The sequence below is a fragment of the Grampus griseus genome (genome assembly GCF_964374135.1).
Source record: "Grampus griseus genome assembly, chromosome: 5".
Classification (NCBI taxonomy): Eukaryota; Metazoa; Chordata; class Mammalia; order Artiodactyla; family Delphinidae; genus Grampus; species Grampus griseus.
The window spans coordinates 45,611,096-45,633,210 of record NC_138998.1 but is presented as its reverse complement, the minus strand read 5'-3'; the positions used below and the strand labels follow the sequence as shown (position 1 = coordinate 45,633,210).

Sequence of the window (22,115 nt, the reverse complement as noted above, 5' to 3'; positions counted from 1 at the left end):
CCATCTGCCATGAGCGTTGGACCCGCAGGCCACAGGTGTAGATTGTTGTGAAAAGAAAAATTGCCCTCAGGGGCTGTCCTGCAACACAGAACCCCAAAGTCAGTGATTTGTAGTCCAGTCACTAAAGACATGCTCTTGGAATGCCACTATTCTGGCACTGGATCCTTTCATCTCCTATTTTGTTTTTTGTACTCAGATTGCTTATTTGGGGTTGAAGAGTTTTCAGACAGTAGGTAAAGTCCATGTCCTTAAATAGCAGTAGCAATGCTTTATTGAAAAATGGGAAGCTGAGTCTTCCTGTAGTCAATGTTTCACATATGTTTCCAAATGAGATATTACCTACCATATAAATCTTAGTAGTAACATTTAGGAATGAAGTGAGTAATGCTTATGTTTATTGCATGATGGTATATGAGTCAGAATCACTTAGTGTATAAGAGTCAGGGGTCAGACTTCTCGGATTTGAGTCCCAGTTTTGCCACCGACAATGAGACTGTGCAAATTGCTTAATCTCTCTGAGCCTCAGTTTCCTTTGTTTCTAACGTGCGAATAATAGGGTTGTTGTGAGGATTAAATGGGGTATTATCCGGAAAGCACTCGAAAGAGTGCTTGACACAGAAAAAGTGCTCAATTAACATAGGTATTATATATTCAGTGAGTAGAGGTTGAACAATATGGTCTTTAACATTCTCTTAATTTTAACTCATGCATTTCCTAAAAAAAATTAAGCTTTGAATAACACAACTATGCTTTTACATTCCTTTTAATTGGGGTAGGAAATGGAAGCAATGTGTCGCAAAGACACAAATTCACATAGGAGAGCGCGAAAGCGTCGTCTTTCCCTGTCTTCATATTCTATTAGCATGTGAAAGACTTTAAGTGATGTCTTGATCCTCTTCTTCAGAACAAAGAAGTTATCTGGATAGAAGTACTAGAAAAGTAACTTGTGCATTTCTTTTTCTTTCAAGTGACGGTGCCCAAAAAGTCATATATCAGCTCGCAGGGAATGAAACTTGTATTATTCATAGAATTGTAAAATGCTTGTTACTTAAACTTTCCTGTAGCACTTGTAACGCTTAGAGAAATGATGTGGTCTCTGGATATTCATATTGTTTTAATGTCAAACATATTTTACATTTTCTTAGATACTTCAGAAGTCAGTTACTGTGTGAGGAAGGATGGCTGTGATTTGCTAATTTTATAGGAATTCTGAGCAATAGAAATTATGGTCCAAGGGAAATGGAATTTTGGAAAAGCCGCATTGAGACTTGATGTATACTGACTTTCTTCCAAGACTGTGGCTATGTAGGTTCCTGAATATTTCTTTTCTTTATTTCTCCATCGTTGACCACTTCATGTCAGGACAGTCTGCTCTTTGATCTTGGAAGCCTTGTTGCCTATTTGGCCTGTATCTAGTTTGCCTATACTGCTGGACTCACTGGACTGGGTCCTGACCTGCCTCTGTCAGCAGCTGTGTCTGTATCACCTCCTGGTACATTCTTTCTGGCCCAGAGCCATGGCCTGGCCCTACCCTGTCTACTCCATGCTGCTGTTTGCCGAAGTCCTACTAAATCTTTAGGTTAAATAGCTTGAAATGAAATCTCCTAAACCGCATGTAAAAGGTGAACTATTTCTGCTTAAAGTAGGAAGGGCCAGGGCAGTTCAGTGTGAGAAAGGAAGAATAAAAATCCTAACGGGAAGTCCCCAGAGATGTTAGGGGAAGGTTCTCTGAACAAACTTGTCTTGGGGAGCTGAATGGAATCTAAACACAACACACTTGTGCTGACAATCTAAAAAGACCAGAGAAATTCAGAAGGCACTTTTGCAGGTCTGAAAATTGTGCTTAAGGTATAGTAAATGATTAAATCCACAGAATGTATGACATCTTCATGCTTGATTGTCTTTATAAAATTCCCAAGATTCCCGTCTACAGTAGGGCCTATGAACAACGCTTCCTTGTACCAACAGGACAACCTGAGAGTTCTGATGCCCTGCTGGGCAGGCTAGACTCTAAGGGAATACAGTCAGTAACTGTTACAAAAAATTTAATTACATACATTTACAATTAAATAAATCATATTAACCCCCCCAAAAAAAAACCAAGACCTCCTGCCCCACCCCTTCCATCCTTACCTCTCCCAGGGATGAGAAGGAGAAATGAGGAACCCGCTTGGTGGTGACAGTGTTGGTCTGTATTTTTAAAGTGAGGTGGGGCTAATCTATTAAAAGGCTATGAGATTGAAAAAAAATATACAGACAATCAGATTCCCACCTTTCCATTATTTATTCTTCTTTCCGAACTGTCAGGATTCTCCCAGTTCATTAGGGACCCGCCTTCTCATTGCTCATTGTATCTTCACTATTAAGTTACCCAAATGGACAGGCCTTCCTGGCTATGGCTCATGTTCCAGAACTATTCTTACCTCTTGCTTCTTTCTTTTCTACCCCAGACATCACCATTCCAAACACATAAATAAAATCACCCATCTTTGTTTCATTCCCTTTCCTCAGAACTGTTAGATTTTGTTTGCCTCTGTCAAAATATGAGACAGCCCATGAAGATCATTTAAAAAATACATTTTTAAGATAAGACTGATAGTTAAAAACTGTATATTATGGAATCCAATAAAGTTCCAAAATTAGAAAATCTTTATTTTTATAGGGTGTGCAAACTGTGTAAAATATATAATAGCACATTCATGATAAAGACTTATTTCTTGCTCATATAGAGAGCAGATATTTCTAATAGGCAGGCAGCTCCAAGTAGGGATTCTGGTCCCCAGGCTCCTTCCATCTTCCTCCTTCCACAGTGGCCATATGTCAAGCTAGTCATGGGGAAAGAGCATGAAGGAGCACATGGGGAAAGGTTTTGTGGGCCAGGTTCCCGTCCCAATTGCAAGGCCATCTGGAAAGTGTAGGCAGGTGTGTGCCCAGAAAACAGTCTCACCCACAATCCTTAGAGTGAATGGTAGGAAAATTTCCATCTCTCCTAATAAACCAGCATACTTATCTCATAAATTAAGGAAAGTCGTGTGCCTAATGGTGTTTTGTGTTTCGCCTTAGCTGCCAGGAAGTTCAAAGCTAAATTCAGAGTTCAACTGATACAACTATTCTTAACATAGATTTTTCTGGAACAATTATCTTCTGTTTTCATTATATGATCCTTGCTCTTTTATCTTTGCTTTAATGGTCCAACTGCCTATGTACCTTCTATTGTAACTGAACTAAAACTCTTTCTAGAAATCAGTGGAGGTAAAAATGATGAATAAAAATTTAATATCTTTGAAGTTCAGTAAGATTTTATAAAACACTTCTGTAGGTATCGTGTTATTTGATCCTCTCACCAGCCTGAAATGTAGGCAGGGCAGATATTTTTATTTCCCATTTACACATAAGGAGAATAAAGCTCAAAGATATTTAATTGAGTTGTCCCATGGGGCAGAGCCAGGGTTCTGTGGTAGATTGCCAACTTCCCAGCCCATTGTATGGCATGGCTACCACTGGCCACCAGGCAATCTCCCTTTGAGATTTGCTCTAAGGAATAGGAATCCGATAGGATAAGGACTTCATTAACAAAACGAGCATGTCCAGTGAGTAGCACACAGGCACTGTGCCTTGGTAACTTGGAATTAATGCACCATCAGCAAATAATCAACACTTCCTACAATAAAATCAATGCCGAGAAGGGTGAAAGAATAAAAGGGAAAGATAGGAATAACTCATTGCTTTTTTATTATTATTTTTTCCTTTCTAAAGGCATTCAGTGGAGGCTTGAGAGAAAGTAAACAGGTAAAGCTTAATCTATAACTTTATTCCATAGTGCAGAGTGCATTCAGCAATCTCAGTCAATCCATCACCTGCTGAACAAAGGCAGCAGGGCAGAGCACTTCTCGCCCCAACTCCCTTAGTGGAATCCAAAAAACCTATTTTGGATGGCAGTAGAAAATCAGTGAACCCTGCAGGCACCCCTCCTCAGCACTAAGGTGATAGCATGAAGACAAATCCAACAGCCCTGCAGCTGGCACAACTGGAAACAACAGAGGAATTTTTGGTGGTTTTGTCCGAGTTGCTAGAATTCATGGGTGAGGTTAACAAACGATGCCATCACCAAAGCACAAGCAAGTGAAGTTCTTTGTCAACACATACGAAAAATCGGTCTTCCTGAACACTGCTGCCTTTGTGCTAAATTTTGTGACAAGTTCTAACAGCTTCATGCCTTTTCTAATTTTTCTGTGTGCTTTCATAACAGGTGCTTATAAAAATTAATCTTGGTCAGAGAGGGTGGTGAAGAGTGCTTTTGGGGGACAGATATTTTAACCTTAAGCTTTGGCCAGGACTGGAGCAGAGAAGGCAACCAAGAAACTGGTCATAAACGAGAAAGAAAGAAAGCAAAGATGCCTATTGCTATTCATTTGTAGTATATCAACTTAGCCAGACCTTTAGACCTAGGGCACAGCCTACCTTTGTAATTTCCTGAAAATTAAAAAAGGAACATGGGGCTTCCCTGGTGGCGCAGAGGTTGAGAGTCCGCCTGCCGATGCAGGGGACACGGGTTCGTGCCCCGGTCCGGGAAGATCCCACATGCCGCGGAGCGGCTGGGCCCGTGAGCCATGGCCGCTGAGCCTGCGCGTCCGGAGCCTGTGCTCCGCAATGGGAGAGGCCACGGCAGTGAGAGGCCCGCGTACCAAAAAAAAGCAACATGAAGAAAGACAACTGGAGAACTATAATTTGTGCCATTTTGATTTCACGTTTGTCCTGTGTTGACAAGTATAGCACACCCAATGATGAGACGAGACCCCACCAACTTTGTTGCTAGAAATAGGAATCCTCCGAATTGTCTCTTGTTGATTTCTGACCTTTGCCTGAAGCTCTGCCTCATGCTTGCTCAGACACGAATCCCTTGGGTCTTTTCTTCCCTCGTCACGTCTTACCGCCATGTTATAGATAAGCATCTTGTGAGATATTGATTCTCTGGGCGCCAGCATTCTCTGCTGAGGACTTCCAGGGACACGGTTTTCCTCTACTCCATCGCCTCCCATGTTCTCCTTCCCTAATTCTCTCAACACCCCTGAGGCCAGGTTGTCACACTGGTCTTCCTCCAGATCTGTCCAATATGGTGGCCATGGGCCACATGTGGCTATTTAAGTTAAAATGAAATAAAGTTAGAATTTAATAAAATAAAAAATTCAGTTACTCACAAGCACCGGCCACATCTAGAGTATTCAGGAGCTCATGTAGCTTGTAGGCATCACATCGGACAGTGCAGATAACAGAAGATTTTCCTCATCACAGAAAGTCCTATTGGATAAGGCTGTGTCAGACCTTTCTCTTGGTATCCTTCTAACTTGTTCCCCTTCCTCACTTCTGGCCACATTTATACGGCCAAGGGGCTACTTTCAGCGCCTTAATCCCCCTGGAAATATACCAGACTGCTCATTCCTTAGAGCCTGGAGGCCAAACTGATTATTGGCCCCAGAGATACCAGAAAATATTTTCCTTTACTTTAGTCTAAGACCCATCTCTCCGCTTTCCTAGGGCTGTAAAGAATGGGAACATCTATTTCTTCCAAGGGAATCCTTACCTCCTCCTTCAAGGCCCCCTCCCGTCGGCACCGATATTCAGTTTGGATTTATGGTTCCAACAAGTCAGTCACAAAATTATCTGACACTGGCACATTACCCAAATTGTTCATGCTGGTGGTGTTTTAGTTACTTGAATGCTTTAACAGTATTCCTGTTTTAGGACCTATCAAATGCTGGTGCCTCATGTTGGAATATTCCCGCTTCCCTCCCCCCAATCTCCAGGCAACTCCTCACTCATACTTCATGTTTAAATATCACCATCCCAGAAAGTCTTCTCTCACTACCCAGGCTGGGTTAGCACCTTATCCTGTTCCTGTTTTCTGTCTTCATAGCTCCTGTGTGTTCTTTTCTTTCTCTAATTGCAGATGCTCTGATTAAGTACAAGTAGAGCCATGTAGAAGGATCAGGCTGGCAGAGAGAAATCGGTGTGAGACCCCAGAGCGTGGCGACCCTGGGTGCAAATGAGATTATCTTGAGGAAAGAGCAGAGTGTCTAAGACAGGATCTTAGGGGAATCCTTCAAGGGGGTAGAGACACAACTGGAGTCCATACCATAAATAAAGAAGCAGGTTTATTTCCTGGAAGTTGAGGGGGGAGAAACAAACAGAAAAAAGGGGTGCAGTCAGTCATATACAATTTTTATGATTCCTATTTATTTAAGTGTTCTTTTATTATTATTATTTTTTTTTGCGGTACGCGGGCCTCTCACTGTTGTGGCCTCTCCCGTTGCAGAGCACAGGCTCCGGACGCACAGGCCCAGCGGCCATGGTTCACGGGCCCAGCCGCTCCGCGGCATGTGGGATCTTCCCAGACCGGGGCATGAACCCGTGTCCCCTGCATTGGCAGGCGGACTCTCAACCACTGCGCCACCAGGGAAGCCCAGAGTTCTGTTATTATTAAAAGAAAAAGAAGGAATACATTATTTTCATTGTACAAAATCAGAGTTACACATGAAAGTCTCCTCTTACCATGGCTTACCCTTAGCAACTACAGTACCCTGGGTAACTACTCTTAATGTTGCATACTTCTAGTGTATTTTTCATTCATTTCTACCCATATATGCATGTACACATATCACATGTAGCTTTATTTTACATACAGTGTATTTTACATATAATATATATTACATATTTTATTTTGTGCATTCAAGGAAGAGTGCCACATAAATAGCTGCTAATCATGTGAAAATATACTCCAACTCACTAGGAATTGGATTTGAAACTTTAATCAAAAAAGAAGACATCCTTTTTCATTCATCAACTTGGCAAAGATTAAAAAGATCAATAATGTTTACTGTTGGCGAAGAATCAGGGAAATGAACACTATTACTAAAATTGTAAATTGTGAAGGCTTTTTTGGTAGGCAATTTTCTGGAATATATCAAATGTAAAATGTATCAAATGCATACTTTTTGAACCAGCAATTCCAATTCTACAAGCTATCCTAAATAAATTATGACAGGTACAGAAATAAAATTTGTATAAAAATATTCATTGTAATATTGTCAATAAAATGGAGTATTTAAAACACCCCAAATATTCATCAATAAATTAATGGATAAATTAATTATGGTCTACTTCTACTACTCAGCTATTAAAAAGAATAAGGAAGACATAAGGTTGCCAAGATTTACTGTTCAGTGAAAAAAAGAAAATTGCAGAACAGTGCATAATCATATTCTAAAATGAAAAATGTGTGTATTTTCCATAATTGAGACCTTGTGTGTCAAGGTCTCAATTATGGAAAAATAGAACTGTGCTTGTAGCAGGGTAAGGTATGGCAAATGGCTTTGTGGACTCCTTATCTATACCATAATTCAATGCAAAGGTAAATGTCATTAAAGTGTCAGTATATCTTAATAGCCTAAAAGCTCGGTGCTACTATTTTCTAAATGTATGGTCTAATGAAGCTGAATTTAAAAGCAGCACATTTTATACATACTTTGTCTCTCTATGAAGTAGTTTTCTCCATCCCCTTCCTTTCATTGAACTTTAGCATTAAGAGAGAGACTATAGAGAGGCATTGTTGCCTTTATTTCTCAGGTGAGGAAACAAAAATCCAGATGAAGGGATTTGTCCATTTGAGTTGTTGGCAAAACCAGAACATCACCCAAAGTGGTCTGATTTCCATTTTTGTCTCTTTTCTCTTAGTGAACAATGCTAAACTTTACTCAAATTTATTTCTCATCTTCCAACATTATTTTACACAGTATGATTCTATAACTTGACCATTGTTCACTACTCTGACCCCCTCCCCAACCTGGCTATTATTGGTAAAACAGATGAGCACCACTTCTACAATATAGATGAGAATATTAACAATACATTCATTCATTTACTGATTCTTACAACAGATATTTATTGAATGTTTACCCTTTGGAAGTTGAAAACTGCCTAGACCCAGACCTTCCCTCACGGAGAGCTATATTGACAAATAAACTTGGAGTTATTGTGTAATCACTCAGTGCTCTGAGGAGAGAGCAATGTTGGGGGAGCACATAGCTCACATTGGGGAGGGGACTCCGGGGAGGCTTCCTGGAGGAAGAAACATCCAGGCTGCCATCTGACAGAAGGGCATCACTCAGGCAGGTAAATGGGGCTTGGGAGAGTAGTTTTCTAGAAAGAGGATGGGAAGTACAAAGTTTGCTTGAGCAGAAGCAGTATGATGCTTTTTGAAGAAGTCAGAAAACTCATCTGCAAAGGGGAAAGGAAGGAAAGATAAGGCTGGAGCATCAAGCCAGAACCATCTAGAGGGCCTTAGAGAGCTGTGTTAAAGAGACGGACAAAGAGACGGACAGATAAAGAAGATGTGGTACATATATACAATGGAGTATTACTCAGCCATAAAAAGGAACGAAATTGGGTCATTTGTAGAGACGTGGGTGGACCTAGAGACTGTCATACAGAGTGAAGTAAGTCAGAAAGAGAAAAACAAATATCGTATATTAACGCATGTATGTGGAATCTAGAAAAATGGTACAGATGAACAGGTTTGCAAGGCAGAAATAGAGACACAGGTGTAGAGAACAAATGTATGGACACCAAGGGGGGAAGTGGGTGGTGGTGGTGGTGGTGGGGGGATGAATTGGGAGATTGGGATTGACATATATACACTAATATGTATAAAATAGATAGCTAGTAAGAACCTGTTGTATAAAAAATAAATAAAATAAAATTGAAAAAAAATGTATACACCCTTAGGTTCATTTCAGCATTATTTATAATAGTCAATATGTGGAAGCAACATACATCAATAGATGAATGGATAAAGAAGAAGTGATACACACACACACACACACACACACACACACACAAATAAATAAAGAGGCAGATATTGGGGGACTGTACGGAGCCCCTGACATGTTTTAATCATGGGAATGACATGATGGGATTGACATTTTGGAAATGATCACTAAGGCTGTAGTTTTTGAAATGGTTCGGGGGGGTGGAGGTGGGAGCAAGACCGAAAGGAGGCGGAGAGGCCACTAAAGGGCTGGTACAGTGGCCTGCCTGCACAGCAGAGGTTAGTGGAGAGATGCGGGAGTGATGGTGCGCAGAACTCGTTGATCAATTGAGTGATTAAGGCGGTAACATACATTGAGTTGGGGAACACAGGAAGAGAAATGAGTATTGTTTTTTTTCTCCTTGAACTTTTTATTTTGAAAAATATCAAACCTACAGAAGTTTGAAAATGGAAAGACAAGTGCAGTGAATATATACCCTCCACCCAGATTCAGCAATTGTTAATATTTTGCTTCCTGGGTAGCTTATAAACAACAGAAACTTATTTCTCACAGTTCTGGAGGCTGGGAGTCTGAGATCAGGGTACCAGCTTGGGTGGGTGAGGGCCCACTCCCAGGCTGTAGACTTCTTGTTGTGTCTTCACATGGTGGAAGGGGCTAGGGAGCTCTCTGAGGTCTCTTTTATAAGAGCACTAATTCCATCTATAAGGGCTCCATCTTCATAACCTATCACTTCCCAATGGTCCCACCTCCTAATATCATCACACGGGGCATTAAGGTTTCAACTTGTGAATTTTGGAGGGACACGAATATTCAGAACATAGCACACGGTTTTACCTCAGTCATTTAAAAGTTATTTCAGGCATGACGATAGTTTGCCCCAATTAACTCAAAATATATCTCCTAGGAACAAGGGTCTTCTTCTAAATAGCAACAATGAAATTATCTTACCCAGGAAATTTAACTCCATATATTACCTAATAAAAATGTGTGCATTAAAATATCCCTGTTTGCCCTGGTAATGTCTTTCATGTTTTTTTTTTTTTTAATTATAGATCCTTTCCAGGATCACACATTTCCTTTAGTTTCCTTTAATCTAGAAGCATTCTCTTACTTTTTCTCATCTATCATGACATAGATATTTTTGAAGGGTCATGTCAGATGTCTAGAACATCTCACAATCTGGATTTTCTTATTGATTCTTCACTGTTAGATTTAGGTTCACCATTTTTGGAAAGGATACTACGTAAGAAATGTTATGTCCACCTCTTGAATGACACCAGAGGCACAGCATGTCAGTTTGTCTCATTACTGGTGATGCTATAAGTTGGATTGCTTGATAAAGTGGGTCCACTAGAGTTCTACCTTTTAAAGGTGCCTGTGGCGTGGTACTATGATATTGTGTTATAGTATTCTTCAATATCTTTCACCCATTAGTTTAAGCATTAATTGATGATCTTTGCTTGAAACAATGACTACATAGGCTTGGAAAATGGTGACTTTTAAATTCTTTTGATCCTTGTTTATTCTCAATGTAACATTCCTCTGTAATAAAGAGGCTTCCTCTTTCTCACTCCCTTTTCTCTCTTCCTTCTATTGTCTGTTTGTCTGTCTGTCTGTCTGTATCTTGGGTGTTACTACAGACTTGTGGATTCATTTATTCTATTCAATGCATTACTATCTATTACCATCATTATTCTTTCTGATACTGAAATTGCCGAAGTTTGGACAGTGTGAGCCCCTTCAAGCCAGCTCCTGCATCCTTTTTACATGTTTCCATCAATCTTTTATCACTTCCTTGCTTTCTGGCAGAGCTTCTGCATTAACAGTCAAACTTAAACAACTGTGGACTTTGGTCAGTGAACAGACACTGGTAAATGCTGCCAGAAAAAATACTGGAGCTTCTCCCACCATTGATGTGGTATGATTAGACTACTGTAAAGTTCTGGGGAAGGAAAAACCCCCAAAGCAGCCTGTCATAAAGGCCAAATTCTTTTTTTTTTTTCAGTTTGATGAGTTTAAAAAAAATTTTTTTTATTGGAGTAGAGTTGCTTTACAATGTTGTGTTAGTTTCTACTGTACAGCAAAGTGAATCAGCTATACGTAAACGTATATCCCCTCCTTTTTGGATTTCCTTCCCATTTAGGTCACCACAGAGCACTGAATAGAGTTCCCTGTGCTATACAATAGGTTCTCATTAGTTATCTACTTTATACACAGTATCAATAGTGTATATATGTCAATCCCAATCTCCCAGTTCATCCCACCCCCACCTTCCCCCCCTTGGTATCCATATGTTTGTTCTCTACATCTATGTCTCTATTTCTGCTTTGCTGCCAATAAGTCATCTGCACCATTTTTCTAGACTCCACGTATAAGTGATATTATACAATACTTGTTTTTCTCTTTCTGACTTACTTCACTCTGTATGACAGTCTCTAGTTCTATCCACGTCTCTACAAATGGCACTATTTCATTCCTTCTTATGGCTGAGTAATATTCCATTGTATATATGTGCCACATCTTCTTTATCCATTCCTCTGTTGATGGACATTTAGGTTGCTTGCATGTCCTGGCTATTGTAAATAGTGCTGCGCTGAACATTGGGGTGCATGTATCTTTTTGAATTATGGTTTTCTCCGGGTATATGCCCAGTAGTGGGATTGCTGGGTCGTATGGTAGTTCTATTTTTAGTTTGTTAAGGAACTTCCATACTGTTCTCCATAGTGGCTGTATCAATTTACATTCCCACCAACAGTGTAGGAGGGTTCCCTTTTCTCCATACCCTTTCCAGCATTTATTGTTTCTAGATTTTTTGATGATGACCATTCTGACTGGTGTGAGGTGATACCTCATTGTAGTTTTGATTTGCATTTCTCTAATAATTAGTGATGTTGAGTATCTTTTCATGTGCCTCTTGGCCATCTGTATTGTCTTATTTGGAGAAATGTCTATTTAGGTCTTCTGCCCATTTTTTGATGGGGTTGTTTGTTTTTTTGATGTTGAGCTGCATGAGCTGTTTGTATATTTTGGATATTAGTCCCTTGTCAGTTGCTTCATTTGCAAATATTTTCTCCCATTCTGAGGGCTGTCTTTTCATCTTATTTACGGTTTCCTTTGCAGTGCAAAAGCTTTGAAGTTTCATTAGGTCCCATTTGTTTATTTTTGTTTTTGTTTTCATTATTCTAGGAGGTGGGTCAAAAAAGGTCTTGCTGTGATTTATGTCAAAGAGTGTTCTGCCTATGTTTTCCTCTAAGAGTTTTATAGTGTCTGGCCTTACATTTAGGTGTTGAATCCATTTTGAGTTTATTTTTGTGTATGGTGTTAGGGAGTGTTCTAATTTCATTCTTTTACAAGTAGCTGTCCAGTTTTCCCAGCACCACTTATTGAAGAGACTGTCTTTTCTCCATTGTATATTCTTGCCTTCTATGTCATAGATTAGGTGACCGTAGGTGCATGGGAGGCCAAATTCTTCAGCAGAAGAGCTGAGGAGGAGATTAAGGATGTGTATATGTGTGTGTGTGTGTGGGGGCTATATCTTAGTGGCTTGAAGCCACATGGAGGGAGGTTCATGAAAAACTAACAAGTATTCATATCTATATTTTATCAATGGCTGTGTTGCCTACGGGATTTTCTCAATGGCCCTTTATTGCCACGTCACCGTCTGCTCTCTTGTTGTCTCCCATCCTGTCCACCTGCCCTTTCTGACACTATTCTCTTCCCGTCTGCTTAAACAAACAACAAAAACAAATACCAAATTCTTCTTCTCTCCTTTAGAGCAGCTTGAACCTTTTGCTTTCTTGATCGATGTCTTTCATGGGCCTCAGGTTTCACTTTCTAACTAAATAGAAGTCTCAAGAAATTTTCTCAAACAAAGATATTTTGGCATCAAATATTAACTTGGTACGTTTTTCACCTTATAAGAACTGGAAAGAATCCACTAAAAGATTTAGTTAATGGTTTTTAATCTTCTTGGTAAGAACCATTTCAGTGGAGGTAAAGGGAAAGAAGCTGGATTGCAAAGGTTGAGTAAATTGGAGGAGAGGAAATTGAGACAGTGTGTGAACGTGATTCCTTTGAGATGGTTGTTTGAAAGGAGAAAGAAGGTGGGCCAGTAGCTGAAAGCAGATGGGAATGTCAGGGAAGATTTTTAACAGTTCAAGTAATTTGATTATGTTGAAATGCTTATGAAAAGGAGTCAATAGAGAGCAAGAGAAGAGAGTTCACTGAGGTGGTAGGGGAAGGAAACAGGAGGATTTCTGTTACCACGGGAAGGGAGGAAGGAAATGGCTACCGATGCAGGTCAGTCTCTATGTGCGTGCAGAAAACTGAGGAAGTTCCCATCTGCTTGATGTCCCCTACCCCTCTTCCTCTTCCTCTCTATTTTCCTTCTTCATTGCTGTGAATTAGTAGTCAGACTTCTCTGTTAGGAATGGACAGGGAAATGATCAAGTAGGTGTTTGAAGCAAGTGAAAATAAGGGTAAGAGTTCAGCCAGGAAACATGGAAGCGTTCCTAGTAGCATAGGAGGGACCTTTTGAGGTTGGAGATCATGCATTTTATTACTGTGACACCATTCTGCCCATTTCTGTGATATTTGTTCAGCAGCCTGGATGTAGGCATGGAGAAGATGCTTTTCCAGGGCTAGTGTTTCGCTAGACACCTGGGATGGAAGTGTGACAGAGAAAAGGAATGAGTATAATGGCCAGAGATTGGGTGAAGTGTTGGATTTCTGGTTTGAGGAGGATACGAAGAGCAGGAAGGAGCTGATAATTTGGTTTAAAAAATTTTCCTCTGGAACCTGGGTTGGAATCTTTCTGACTGTTTAGTCACTTCCTGCTTACTCTATTGATTCAGAGTTCATATGTAAATTTTAAGTAGACCAACAGAAAGCTTTAGGGTTCTAAGTAAATAGATTTTAGCAAAATTGCATGAGACCATTTGGGTATACACGTTCCAACCTCATACTTTTCTGTTTTTTTGATGAATGTGCTATCCTAGAGAGAATCAGATTTTGTTGAAGTCAACATATTTGTGACATGATGAAAGTGGTTAGGAATTGGAAATCCTAGGTTCTAAGCCTATTTCTGCCAACAGTGAGCTATGTGACCTCAGAGAAGTCTTTTTAATTCTCTGGGCCTCAGTTTCTTCCTTTTAAATGAAGGGTTTGGTGTAGACTCTCTAAACTTTCTTCCAGCTCTAACATGCCTGAAGTTCATGGATGTGTGCAATTCTTTGACTCCGTCTGTGGTTTCCATTGAAGAGAGAGCAATTGTTTTTAAAAACAGTATATGTTTATTCTACTGTAAGGATATTTTCAAATGAAGATCAATGAAGCTCAAATGTCTCTTGGCTATACCATTCCACTGGTCAGGCTCATCCCTCCAAGTTTTTAAGCTTAGGCAAAACAGATGATAGTGATAAACATGGTTTAGGTCCATAGCAGAAAATTAAAGACTTCCATAGACTTAGAGAAAAATATTATGACACTTACACTTCTCAGGGAATATGATCTTTATTTAAAAGAGAAAGATTTATTGACTTTTTATCCTGCAGCTGCCATTCAATTCTAATTTACCAGTTGGATAGGAAATCTAACTGTTGAATTTTTGGTTTGTGAGAGTTTAGTTCTAAACCTTAAATTCAGTATGGGGGTTTCAAGGCCTGTGTCTTTGTTAGTCACAAAAATTTAACTCCATTTAGATTGGTGAGCTCTTGAATCATTGATATCATAATGTAAATGAAAATTAAAACCAACTAAAATCCATTGAAGCAAGAAAAGATAGCAGTATGAACCTTGGCTGGCAGATTAGTCTCTTCTGTTGTTCAGTCTCTCATGAATGTTCATTGGTAAATGAAAACTGCAAGGGATGATATAAACTGATGCATCTGTTTGAAATAACATAGCTAATCTTCTGCTCCAGAAGATGTTCACAGGGTTTGACAGCAAACTCTAATACATATTCATAACCAATATACTTTGTGACCAAGGGAAATTGAGGCAAGTGCAACGGAAGTGTGAGGAAGCAGCATGCCAATTTTAAATTTAATTATAGAGATGGGGGGAAGGATGCACTGAGATAGTATATCTTCATCCAGCTGTCATGGAGCACTACCAAAAAATCATGCTACATATTTGACAGAAGAAATATTATTTTTGGTTAAGTACTTGATAAAACCAGCAGATTCTGGGGAAAACAAGATTCTGAGATCCTATTAGAAACTATTTTTTTATGTAGAGAAAAAGAAGCACTGCAGAATTTTAATCATCTAAAAAAAAATTTTTTTTTTCAGACTTAAGAAAGATTTCTGGTCCACACAAGATTTCAGTTCATGGAATGTTTTTGCCATGTTTAAGTCCTAAATTCAGTTTGAAATTAGGAAAAGCAATAATTAGTGTGATTCTTCTGATTTTTTTACTTTTGGTAACCTAGAGCCATGTGTCATTCAATGGGATCAGCATCCCTGGGCTCCCCACTCTAACGTAAGTACTTGAAGAGCATAGACTTCAACTACCTTGTTCAGAGCTGGTGCTGAGGGCTTAGAATAGTGTTTGGCATGGAGAAGTCACTTCATAAGTGTTTGTTGAATGAATGAATAAATCTACCTCATGATACCTTGTATGATGTACATGTTCAATATATATTTTTATTAATAAATAGATCAATGGATGGAAGTACTTCTCTAAGTGGTTTACAACTTGCCGTTTGACATTAATTTTCAGAATCTGAAAGTAAATACTCAGCAATGGATAAAGGCAGTGCAACTTAGGTCAGTGACATGTTAACCCACTATCAGCTTTGACAAAGGAGAAAATACCCAGATTTCTGACTAAATTGGATTGTGATCTCTCTGTAGTTTTAAAGTAGGACTTGTATTCTTGTCTTGGGAACGTCCATGTTTACAGAGTAGGAAAAAAAAGAAAAATGTTTTCCCCTCATTTCATTATAAAATATTGCTATAGGAAAAAGTCAAGGAAAAAACAAAGATAAACAACATTTCTAAGAGTCGGCAGATTTGGAAAGATTTGTGTCTGCTTTGGGAATGTTTGATCTGTTTTGCCAGCAAGTATGTCGGTGTTCAGCCGTACTGGAACTATTTTTTAGAAACCAGTTGGTGACTCTTAAGAAGAATGAGAATACCCCAGCTTGGTGAGGTATAGGCAGTCTCATACTTTGTTAATGGAAATGTAAATTTGTTGAGTCTTCTGGAGGAAGATTTCGCAAAATATATCAAAAACTTGTGCAAATTCTTTGACTCAGCAATTCTGCTTCTAGGGAATTTCCCTCAGGAAATAATTGGACAAACAAGCAAAGATGTATGTTGCAGGGTGGTTTATATGAAACGGGAACGCATTGGGAACTATTGAAGTTTTTATTAACAGGGGTTATAAATTTTATGCCTTTCCATAGAATATTCCGTGGCCATTAAAATGATGTTAAAGACCAATACATATTATACAAGGCATAGCTTCATGGTATGATGGAAAAAGCAGCGCACAAAGGTATGTAAATCATGACACCATTTGGTAAGTAATGCACAGGTATTTCTGTTTCTGCCTAGGAACAAGTCTGGTAGGCTTTTGGCGTTACGGAGGATTTTAATTTTTGGCTTATCTATATTTTGCCTTTTCTATAGTAAACAAGGATTATTTTATGCAAAAATAAATAATTTTTAAATGTGTTGACACACTCATATATTGCTAATTGAAAGTACGTGATCTCTTCTTGGTGAAAAAAAGGGCTGTCAAGTTTCTTAGAGAGGGTATATTTTCAGAATTTTGCGCTTAGCCTTAGTGCTCAGTTTTTATATAAGTTACAGTGAAATCCAAATCTTAACAAAGCTCAAAAACTGAAGAGTATGTAACAGAGTTCATGCTTTTTTTTTTTTTTTCTTAAAGACAGCTCACAAGAACTGACTGTAGCTGCAGAAAATGCTTTATAGGCAAAAGGAGATGATGTTTAGAATACTCTTTGAAAGGGATTCAGGAAGACAGGAAGATTTTCTAAAGGTCTAAAGTCGTGCTTGCTGAGATAATCAGCCAGACATTCTGAGTATATTAGCTTCCTTGCAAGAACAATGAGAGGCCATAGCTGGTTATTTTCTTACTCATAGTTACCTAGACATAGCAAAATAAATTTGTTAACATCATCTTAGGGAGCTGAATGAGAATACGTTTTCTAATGGATCATTCACTCTTCAATTTTATTAGAAAAGGAGTTCTAATAGATGCAGGAGTACTAATTATTGCTCAAAAAGACCAGACAGAGAATCATGACTAATAAGAGTGAAAGGGTATACTTTAAAACATTATGAGGTAGTTTTTATTTGGAAGGCCTACATTCAAATTAGAACAAATTGTCTATGGGAAGAAGGTTTTGTTAAAGCTATACTAATTAAATTTTCAGTTGAAGGGACTGAGAATTATTTTATGCTCTATGTTTTACAATGAAATCCAATTTCATAAATTCTTAATATTTCCCTAGCTAGACTAAATATATGCTTGTGAATTTAACTTGACGTGGATGTGTCTTCAACAATAATAAATATTGTTTGAATAAAATTGTTTAATGTGGGACTTCCCTGGTGCATATTTATTTAGAATGAAGGATTTTCATGGTAAAACCATGGTTTTATTTTAAAACTAAAAGCAAAAAAAGCTACTGAGTGAACAATTGGTAATAGAATTGCCAAGTATGTCATACAATTGTGCTTCTCTGTCACATTTCATAAATTGGAAGTATTTCTCAAATTTTCCCCCGGTGCATATTGGCATTATCCATGTGCAGAAAATTATAAAGTTGATTGTATATGTTACTTTGGGGAAGAAAATTTATTTTCTTCTTTGTTTATGGTCTATTTGCCATTCCATATTCTAGAATGTAAAAAAAGAAGTTGTCTTGGTATTTGTCAGAACAGTTTCTTGTTCGTAGAAATAAAAATAAATTACAAACTTATAGGAAGAAAATAAGGTTTGGCTTTAAAATGCTTTTTGTTAAAGGGATAATGATATAGATTTGAGAGGCTGATTGATGTCATTACATAATAGTTTAAAATACAAGATCAACTTGACTTAGCTTTCAGGAACAGTTTGCAGTTTGGGCTCAAATGGAGTGTTGTTAAGATCAGGTTTCTTTCCGTACTCAAAATCTGGGTCACTGAAAAATTTCCATCATCTAAACTTTTTAGTCTAAAAATAATTTAACAAAGTTAAGAATGATGGACTTCTGAGTAGTTCAAATGGCTAAATACCAATTATTTCTCAGAAAGTTAATTTAATTAATTAAAAGCTTAGACTAACTTCTATTAAACACTTGATTACTTAGTTCTCACACACGTGGTATCTCAGTTAACCGTTCTTATTAAGACTTTATATTTTTAGAGCAGTTTTAGGTTCACAACAAAATTAAGGGGAACGTACAGAGGTTACTCATATACCCCTTACCCTGAAACGTGCATACCCTCCCCCATTATCCGCATCCCCACCAGAGTAGTACGCTTGTTACAACTCATAAATCTACTTTGACACATCATACTCACCCAAAGTCCACAGTTTGCATTAAGGTTCACTCTTGGCGTTGTACGTTCTATGGGTTTGGACGAATGTATCACGACATGTATGCGTTAATGTGGTTCCATACAGAGTAGCTTCACTGCCCTGAAAATTCTCTGTGCTCTGCCTATTCATCGTCCTCCACTTCTCTAATCCCTGGCAACCACTGATCTTTTTACTGTCTCCATAATTTTGCCTTTTCCAGAATGTCATGTTGTTGGAATCATACAGCGTGTAACCTTTTCAGATTGGCTTCTTTCAGTTAGTAACATGCATTTAAGTTTGCTCCATGTCTTTTCATGGCTTGAGGGCTCATTTCTTTTTAGCACTGAATACTATTCTATTCTGTGGATGTACTATAGTTTATTCATCCATTCACCTATGAAGTACATCTTGGTTGCTTCCAAGTATTGCTAATTATGAATAAAGCTGCTATAAAGATCAGTGTGCAGGCTTTCGTGTGGATATTAGTTTTCAAATCCTTTGAGTAAATCCTAAGGAGTGTGATTGCTGGATCTGCATATGGTAAGAGTATGTTTAATTTTGTAAGAAACTGCTAACCTCTCTTCCAAAGTGGCTCTATGATTTTACGTTGCCACCAGCAACGTATGAGAATTCCTGTTACTTTACATCTGTGTCAGCATTTACTGTTGTTAGTGTTCCAGATTTTGGCCATTCTAACAGGTATGTAGTAATATATCACTGTTGTTTTAATTTGCATTTCCCTGATGACATATGATACGGAACATCCTTTCATATGCTTATTTGCCATCTGTATATGTTCTTTGGGGAGGTATCTATTAAGGTCCTTGGCCCATTTTTAATTGGATTATTTGTTTTCTTATAGTTGAACTTTAAGAATTCTTTGTATATGTTGGATGAATTATTTATCAGATGTATCTTTTGAAAATACTTCCCTGTCTATGGCTTGTCTACTAATTCTCTTGAAATTGTTTTTCATGAGAAGGTTTTAAATTTTAATGAAATCCAGATTATGAATTCTTTCTTTCATGGATTGTGCCTTTGGTGTTGCATCTAAAAACAAACCTAAATGACCAAACTCAAGGTCATTTAGGTTTGTTTCTATGTTATCTTCTAAGAGTTTTATAGTTTTGTGTTTTACATTTAGGTCTGTGATCCATTTTGAGTTAATTTTTGTGAATGGTATAAGGTCTGTGTCTAGATTCATTTTTTTGCTATGTGGATGTCCAGTTATTCCAGCACCATTTGTTGAAGATTTTATCTTTTCTCCATTGTATTGCTTTTGGTCCTTTGTCAAAGATCAGTTGACTGTGTTTATATGGGTCTGTTTCTGGGGTCTTTATTCTGTTTCATTGATCTGGTTCTATATTCTTATGCCAATTCTTATGCCAACCACATTGTCTGGGTTACTGCAGTTTTATAATAAATCTTGAAGTTGGGTAGAGTCAGGCTTCCAACTTTGTTCTTGTCCTTCACATTGTGTTAGCTCATCTCAGTCTTTGGCCTCACCGTATAAATTTGGAGTCAGTTTTTCAATATCCACAAAATAACTTGCTGAGAGTTTTATTGGAATCGCATGGACTCTATAGATTATCTTGGGAAGAACTGAGATCTTGACAATACTGAATCTTCCTCTCTATGAACATGGAATATCTCTCCAATAATTTAGTTCTTGACTTTGCTGATAGGAATTTTGTAGTTTTCCTCATATAGATCTCATACACACTTTGTTAGATTTATATGTATTTCATTTTTGAGGGTGCTAATGTAAAATGATACCGTGGTTTTAATATCAAATTCTTCTCATTCATTGCTGGTGTATAGGAAATCTACTGACTTTTGTATATTAATCTTGTATCCTGCAATCTTGTTATCATCGCTTCTTAGTTCCAGGAGCTTTTTTGTTGATTCTTTCAGATTTTCTACATAGATGATCATGTCATCTGTGAACAAAGACAGTTTTATTTTTCTTCCCAATCATTATAATTTTACTTCCTTTTCTTGTCTTATTGCATTAAGTAGAGCTTCCAATATGATGTTGAAAAGCAATGTGAGAGGAAGACTTGCTTGCCTTGTACCTGAGCCTTAGTAGGAATGCTACAAGTTTCACCATTAAGTATGATGTTAGCTGTATGTTTTGGGCAGATATTCTTTACCAAGTTGAGGAAGTTTCCTTCTGTTCTTAGTTTACTGAGAGTTTTGATCATGAATGGGTGTTGAATTTTGTCAAATGCTTTTTCTGCATTTACTGATATGTCATTTAACCTTCATAATCATTTTCTTGAGACTGATATTTTGCTATATCCACTTCACAGATGGGAGAATTAAGCCTCAACAGTGAAGTAACTTGCCAGTAGTTCCCACAGTCTCTGGTGGAACCAGGATTAAACCTACAATTGTTTGACCTGCTCTACAATATGCTGCCTCCCTGTGCTTACTGTCAATTCTGACTCTTTGGCTCTGAGGTAGTAGAAAAATAGATTCTCTCATCATGAAGCTCACCGAACTAAACAGCCTATCAATATTAAGCTATATACTTATTTGAAATACAGATGCTTCTCATTATTCATGGATTCTGTATTTGTGAATTTGCCTACTTGCTAAAATTTATTTGTAACCCCCAAGTCAATACTCAAGGCACCTTCATGGTCATTCACACATATGTACAGAGTGGCAAAAAGTTGCAGTCTTCCAGTGTGCCGGTTCAGTGCTGAGGTCAAACTCAGTGACACCCTACCTTCTTATTCCAGCTCTCGTACTGTAAACAAGTGTCCTATTTGTGCTCCACTTGGTGCCAAGCTTTTGCATTTTGTGCTTATTTCGGTGATTTCACTGTTTAAAATGGCTCCCCAAGTGTAGTGTAAAGTTCTGTCTAAGTGCAAGAAGGTTGTGCTGTGCCTTATGGAGAAAATACGTGTGTTAGATAAGCTTCACTCTGTCTTGACTTATAGTAATGTTGGCCATGAATTCACTGTTAATGAATTAACAATATATATTAAAATGTCTTTCAGTGGAAACAGACATAAAACAAATTATGAATTGACGATGAAAATATTGTGACCAGAGGCTCACAGAAACCTAATGTTGTATTTCTCATAAAAGCCATGGTTCAGTATCTGCTAATTTAGTGTTTGCAAAGGCTTTATAGAACATAACTACCACGAATAAAGAAAATCAGCTTATAAGGTTTCACTGTCTTTGTAATGGTGTGTTCATAGAGGTGACTTCTTGCCCTTGGATTAAAGTGTCACTGGGATATCATTTTACTGGCTATGCTAAGCTCTCTTCAGGGATTCACCCATTTTCTCTAAACCACTATATTTTTTTCCTATTGATGCTCTAACAAATTACCACAAACTTAGTAGCACAAACCTCACAAATGGATCATTTTACAGTTCTACAGCTCAGAATTCCAAAATGGGTTTTACAGGGCTAAAATCAATGTGTTGTCAAGATTGTCTTCCTTCTGGAGCCTCTAGGGGATAATCTCTTTCCTTACCTTGTCCAGCTTCTAGAGGTCATCTGCATTCCTTGGTTCATAGCCCTGCATCACTCTGACCTCTGCATCCATCATCATATCAAACCTCTGACTCTCCTATCTCCCTCTGCCAGTTATAAGGACATCTGTGATTGAGGATGTCAGCTTGTAGGTCTGTCAGTTATTTGCTCTGCAGCCCCAATTCATTTAAGCATAGCACCATTATAAAGTAGATGTTTTTCTTTGCATCTTGGAAGAATCGCTGATTAGATCCACCTTTG

General features: G+C 38.2%; 1 protein-coding gene across 1 annotated transcript in view; it reads left to right on the top strand.

The window, feature by feature from the left end:
* Positions 1-22,115, top strand: part of WDR49 (WD repeat domain 49) — a gene marked incomplete at its 3' end in the record, with an annotated part of 135,429 nt that overhangs the window by 2,546 nt on the left and 110,768 nt on the right.